This window comes from Lactuca virosa, chromosome 3 (assembly GCF_052849685.1).
Source record: "Lactuca virosa cultivar CGN04683 chromosome 3, Lactuca_virosa_CGN04683_v6, whole genome shotgun sequence".
Lineage (NCBI taxonomy): Eukaryota > Viridiplantae > Streptophyta > Magnoliopsida > Asterales > Asteraceae > Lactuca > Lactuca virosa.
In genome coordinates this window covers 240,897,487-240,905,188 of record NC_136428.1, presented here as the reverse complement: position 1 = coordinate 240,905,188, position 7,702 = coordinate 240,897,487, and positions in this window count along the sequence as shown.

Sequence of the window (7,702 nt, the reverse complement as noted above, 5' to 3'; positions counted from 1 at the left end):
TAGGTCAGATTGGAGCAACATTGTATGAGAACATATTACCCATATTCGGGGACAAGGGGCGAAACGTGGTAAATAAAATGAATAACCTTCGTACGCTAACGCCAAGTCAAATATCATTTTCTCATAACGAGCATGCTGAATGTCTATTTGTAATATTTGTAACAACTCATTGTACGTAAAGTTCTCTTTTATATACGCATCGCTCATGTATAATGAACGAAGTTTTCCTGATACTTCCAGGATATTAATATATCCCACAAACTCAGGCGTGAGCAATCCAGAGTCTTCAAAGTGGGAACGACTCCAAAAATTACAAGAAGGTGATTTTTCGGAATGTGACGACAACGACGAGCCCGTATTTTAAATACAGATCGGGGTTGAAGAATTCTCTAGAAGGACTTAGAGATTCGGGGGTGATTGTTGAAATCTAAGTGTATAAGGACTTGGAGACCAAACAATCTAATTTATGGAAAGTCTAGTTTATGGCAAGTTGGTCATAAGTATCCTAGTCTAATACAAGTTGGTATGTTAGGCTATATATACCTATCTATAATCAACTTTATGATTATGAGAACAGATTATAAAAACATTGGTTTTGAGTGATTTTCCAATTAATCAAAGAGTAAATTTTGGTTATTTCTGTTTTGCATTCTTGTTTTCTAAACTTTATATGATAGATTTATTGTTAATATTTGCTTTGACTTTTAAAGAACAATTAATGATTCAAGTAATTAATACTAATAAACCAACATTGGTTCGTTAAATAAAATGAGTTTCATACTCAAACAAACACAAAGACTATTATTGTTCATATTATTAAAGATATATATAAACAAATCAAAAAACATGTAAACGTATTAACCCAAAGTCGCTAACAAAGCCTTTGTAATCCCATTTTCTTATAACATATTAATAAAAATTATATTTTTCGGATATCGAATAGCAAAAATATCCGAAGATTTATAAAATGATTATCCGAATCCAAAAAAAAAACTGATATTTAAAGTTTAGGGTAAATTCAATTTGGATTTCCGGATACATATATTTTTGAACACTCATACAACGCATATTGCATCAAATACAAATTAATAAAGTAAGAGTTTGTTTTGTGACATCTCCAAATTCACGGTCATTTTAAAAAAAAATTATTTATGCTTATTTGAAAATCAGAGTATCCTTTTTAAAGAATAATATTGCAGAATTTGTTCCCAGAAAACATGATAAATATATTATCAAAGCATTTCCGAATAAATGTATTTTTGTTTATATTAAAACATTGGGATGTCATCGTCAATACAGAAACATAAGCATAAACAGACCTTACATTTATTTACACTAGTGATCTACATCTCCTTAAATCTCTCAGTGTAATTCGTATCGACACCTGTGATACAAATAAACTGAGTGGGTCAGGTTGGGAAACCTGGTGAGTACATAGGGTTTTCAACCCACAATAATAAAGTTGTTATGTTTCATCATCACACAATTAACCCAATTACCTATCCTTATTATCTTCTTTATTTCTTAAGGATCTACCCAAAGAATCAGCTATCCTTCATTCATTTATTCCTAAGGAATATCCTAAGGAATAGGCACGAAGTCTATCGTTGCCTATGGCACAGCTGCCAATGTTATCAATTAGGCACAACTGCCAATATTATCATCTAGGCGTAGCTGCCATGATTATGACATTCTCTATTAGACGCAACTGGCGATATTATCATTTAGGCGCAACTGCCAAGATTATGATGTTCTCTATTAGGCGCAGCTGCCAGGATTATCCTTTAGGCGCAACTGCTAGGATTATGATGTTCTCTATTAGGCGCAGCTGCCAGGATTATGATGTTTTCTATTAGTCGCAACTGCTAGGATATTTAGAGTACACGTAGTTCAAAAACATCTACATGTTGTGGCGCAGCTGCCAATATTCATCTATATCATCTTTTACCCCTCATCATTCATCTACCCATGTTCTACCCAACATATTCGTAGATATAAAATACATATGCAGTTTAAATCATTTAAAACATGTATAAATCGTTCATCCAACATAGATATCAGGAACACAAATAATATGCACACATTGCATGTAATTTATATTAAATACTTCATATCTATGTGTAAGATGAAAGTAACTATGCACTCACTTCTTAAAAGTGATGATTCCAAACTCGAACAGCGCTTCGCTTCTAACAATTCTATTTTCCTTCGACGAAACCTAGTATCATTACCGCTAGATTATAGCGACTATTTATGAGCGATATTGTTTTATAAGTGTTAAACAATACTTTTCAACCACTATGTACAAACAGGGGCCAAACATGAAACACCGGAGGGCAGGACCATTTTGGCATTATAGCACTTCTGAAATCCAACAACCCTATGCTGCCCTTCAAGCCAGATTCCCCGTACCGCGAGTAGTTAAAAGATATTATAATAAAACTTTATATATTATATTTTATAATATATTTATTGTTTATAAGTTCATAATAACGATATTGAACTTAAACATAAGCTTTACTTGAAGTAGGGTAACCATAACTCACTTACCGGGAGGTTTGGCTAGGAACCGGGCTCTGCGGGGGCAGAACTTCCGAGCCGAAAGCTCTTTTTTCTTGGAGCCTTCGGGCGCTCCGGGGTTTTCCTCTAGTACCTTGAGGTTACTAGGGTTTTGGGAGGGTTTTGGTAGGCTTAGAGAGAAGTTAGAGAGAGAAGTAAAGGGGTTTTGGTGTGAAAAATGAAGGCACTCTTGCATGGTATTTATAGGATGAATTTTGGACCTACTCATCGAGTTTTGGCCTCCAACTCGTCGAGTTGGTGCCACATGTCACCATATGGTGGCAAGGCGTGGGGAGAAAGCAATGGCTTAGATCGCGCCACGTCACCCACTTCGCAACAACACCCTTTCGACTTCTAAACTCCGTAACTTTCGCATACAAGCTCCGTTTTCAACATTCTTTATATCCACGCGTAGGTATTGACAAGATCTACAACTCCCCTTTTGGTTCCATCGGCTAATTCTCGACCAATTTTAAATTTAACAGTATGAGAAGATTACACTGTTAACGACCGTGTAAAATTCATAACTTCTACATACGGACTCCGTTTTCGACTGTCTTTTTATCGTTGAGCTCCTATTAATGAGATATTCAATTCTCATTTAGGTTGTGTTGGCTAAAAATCGATCGATCTAAAATTCGAATTCCAGGTTGTGCATTGCTATGCTAAATCTTAGAAAAATCATAACTTCCTCATACGAAGTCAGATTTGGACGTTATTTTTATGCACGTTCTCGGTACTTTTGTTTAGATTCCTAAGGCTAAAAAGTAATTTATCAAAAATTCACTTTTACGTTACGCGGTGTCGTGCCTGTTTAGCCGTAAAACTTTGACGGGTCATAACTTCTTCGTTATAACTCGGATTTCGACGTTCTTTATATGTATGGAACCCTTGTGATATATACTATAACTTAGTTAAGATTATTTATTCTAAATAATCTTCTATCAAAAAGTCATTTTTGATGCTTATTATCTCTAAATTGACTAGCCCAAATCTGCGGGCGTTACACGTTTGTTAGTTGTTGTCTGGAAAAGTGTTGTCTCAGAAAGTTTACTGATTAGGAAAGAAACCATGTTGTTTGATTGTACATCTGACTGACTGCGTTGAATGATGAAAAACGACCATATTACCCTACTGTTCTATATTGTGATGGATAAAGTTGCTGAATAATTATAAAAGCATACAAATTGTCATACAAAATCAAAATTACACAATAATTATTTAAAATTTTAAATACAAATTATCATACAAAATCAAAATTACACAAAATGTATGTTAAAATCAAAATTTCTATGCTCGAAAATCAAAAGAAAGAAAATAATATGAAACAGATGAAGGTCCACGCCTGATACACTCCAATAAGAAGAAACAAATCAGAAAAAAAAGATGAAATGGTTACCTGTAGGGCGAAGCTGGTGGTTGCAGCGGCACTCTAATATGCGAAAGCTGGCCGGCGACAAAGGAGGGAGCTCAGTGAGGAGGTGATGATGTCTGATAAAGACAAGAAAAAAGAGGTGAGGCTTGACACACAATTGTCTTTTCGATCCATTTAACCAGAAAGATATGTTTTGAGGCTTTATGGGAAAGACATATCTTACTGATAAAGACGATAATTGTGTATTTTTACAATACCAATCAAGTTCCTTCATCTGTGTAATGCCTCCTCCAATAAGCATCCATCAACTGCAAAAATCATTCAAACAACTAAAAGGTACGATCCACGTCAAACCAAAGCATAAAAACAATGGTAGATCAACAAAATAGGTCTTCTGTGGAAGGAAAAGGAAACAACATTGTACCTTAGATATGAAAATCAAGATTATTTCCACAACTATTGGTTGTTATGTGGTGGTTGTCGTGGGAAAAGAGCTTTCCGAAAAGGGGATCCGGTTAAACATATTTTTCGGTGACCTCTAAGGTCTCTGTCTCACAACAATTGCTACCTCTTCCCGATAGGCCAAGGCATAACTCAGCTTCCTTGAGAGGTGTATCATGATTTTCTTTGCAAACTATCAAAGGCTTCATTTTTGCACTACTTCATGTTGTACGTTCGGTTCTTTTTACGGTATGAGAGAGTAAGAGAGACATGTTAAGAATTAGATGGGGAAAGGTTTGTGGAGTGGATCCCATTTAAACTTTACGGAGCTACTACGAATTCTGAAGTTGTTGATGTTGAAAATTCACATATGGTGAAGAATAAAGGTTCTGGTATAGGAAAACATTTTATAAAATTGTTTTGGAGAATGCTACTATTCAAGGTAACAAGCAATCAAGATCATGCAAAACATGTGAGGTTAAAGGGCATAACTCAAGGAAATGTTTGACATTGTTGAATAACTCCAAGGTATAGAGTGCATAGTTGCGTCCAGAAATATATTTCAATTTTTTTTCGTACTTGAATAAAGTTCAATAATACCATCTAGAAAAAAGTTTGAATTTCTTTAGTTTGGACTTTTTCAGATGTTTTGGTTTGCTATGATGTATGAGACATTTAAAGACATATTGATTTTTCTAATATTTCAATCTTTTTCTGGTGTTGTGGTTTGTGATGATGTATAAGACATTTGAAAACATATTGATTCTTCTAATATTTCAAACTTTAATTTTTGCATTGAAGTATATAAGAATAGTCTTTTGTATGATAATTACAGTATAATGTTTTGTTATCAAATTATTGTAATACAAGATTATACATGTAAGAATATTTGTAAGTCCCTAATCTGCTTGTGTATCAATCAGATCCGTTTGATGGTGCGGAATCCCAATCAAACGGATGATGCCAGATCAAATAGAAGAGAAGGAGAAGAAGAATATGATGAATCTTGTATGTATTGATATGAATGAAGATCTGGATACAAGATTCACACACACTAACATACACTCTCTTTTCTCTCTCTCTCTAAAACACCTTCAAATGCACACACTTAAGCTCCTCTAGTGTTCATCACTCTACTACTCACCCCTTACACCTATATTTATACATAAGAAACATGGGCTTGGTGAACATGGGCTGTAAATGGGTTTACGGCCGTAAACACAACCGTAAACACGTATACGACCGTAAACACCAAGCTGTTTACGATCCAAGACACAAAAATACATTTTCCTAGAAAAGCAAAGTATAAACCATATTTTTGACCCAACAATCTCCCCCTTGGTTTATAGCTTTCTTTTCTTTTCTTAAATGACCCAACAAGCTCCCCCTAAAAAGTAGTTGGCTTTCTTGTCAATCTTCATTGGGAGCTTGGCTTCAGCATTTATCTTCAATGAATGACTTCATCTTGAGCACTTGGGCATTTCTTCAAGATTTGACATTGAACGCACATTGGGTGAGGAGGCTTGACGTACTGATTCTTGAAAGATAGCGCTTTCAGTTTGAGAATCTTCAGAGAGAACATCAGAGAGAACAAATCTTCTAGATCACTTCAGCAGGTTCATAGATAGTAGCAGACTGATTGAGGAGGCTTCAATGCAATCCATCACCTAATCTTCAAGTGCAGCTTCACCTTGCTTCTGTGGTTGAAAGATTGAATGTCGAAAGAATAATCTTCATTTCTTGCTCCTTCGAATGAGAATTCTTCGATGATCACGGATGAAGCCTTGGCTCATAAATCTTCGACACAAACTCCATGAGTTTCATCTTCACCTGAATTCACTTTTCAAGACAAAACAAAACTAAAAGAAAATTTAGCACACAATATTTTTTGGATTTTTCATATTTTCTGAAAAAGAAATAAAACAGAAATAACACTATTTTTGGATTTTTTTTTTAATTTTCTGATTTTTGTTTGAATTTTAAAATTTTTAATTCTCCCCTAATATTTAAATTAGAAGAAAACTATGAACAAATTTAACAAAAATAAAATGATATCTAACTTTAAGAGTGATTTGGGATCAAAGTTTTTAGACAGCCTTTATCCGTTTATCAGTACCTCTCCCTTCATGAATAGATCTGGTCAATCGCCGGTATTGTGTTCCACTTAAACACGAGAGATTGTGACAAAATTAGGACATACTATAAGTGAAAAGACAATGTGATCCTAAGTTCCTAGATAATATTCCTTAAGGACCATTCAGCTGACGACGACCAAAGATATTGTTGTCCACCTAAATTGAGCTGCGAGATCTACAGACAACCTAGTGATTGTTCAATTTTAAATGTACTAGAACATGTTTCCCGCTTCCTGACATACCCCAATAATCAGGAACTTCCAAAGTACTCCTTACTTTAGGTGAGCAGACAATTATTATGAGAGAAGTCATATTTAGAATGCATATGCTATACACCCAGGTCGGATCTCTTCCAATCACGCAGAGGGTGAAACATATGACTAACCAGATTTAGAGGGATTGAGAAGTAGAATGGTGCATATGCTGCGTACCAGGTCGGATGGTTAATCACGCAAAGGAGACAACATATGGCTAACAGGCAGGAAGAATTGCATAGATAGAAGATGCATAGAAATAGAGTTGCATATGTTGCATTCCAGGTCGGATGTATTTCAATCACGCAGAGGAGGCAACATATGACTAACAGAAGGAAAGCAAGAAAATAATTTTCTACAGACCTACTTTATCGGAATTCCCCAGTCGCCCCATCAATATCGGAATTAAGGACAAAGTCCGTACATCGAGGAAGAGTTAAACCACAGTTCTAGATACGGATAACTTTAATGTGACCGGTGGATTATCATGTATATCTCCCTGATCAACCTATCTGAGCGTCGTATTGTCAGGCTAAACGGATCTAACTAGGTCAAGATTTTTCAAGTCTCTAGATTCCTTAAGTTCACCAAGCCTAGTCAAGTCCATTTTAATCTCTCGTGCCTACCAGCGCATCGAACACAGAGCCTAGACAATTCAGATTCAGTCCCTTACATAGATTCAGATTGTCTGTTATCACATGATTATATCACTTCCCAAAACATCTCCCTCAAGCACATTCCATAACCAACATATTTGTTTTTTGATTTTTTGATTTTCTAATGTTTTTGGATTTTTTAAAATTTTAAAATATTTGTTTTGTTTTTATTTCTCCCCCTAAATTTGTGCATAGGAGAGAAACGAAAGTAAATGCACAAATTTAAACTATCCTAAAAAAAACTAGTCTTTAAAGCGAATCAGCTTAAGAAAAACTCAGGAG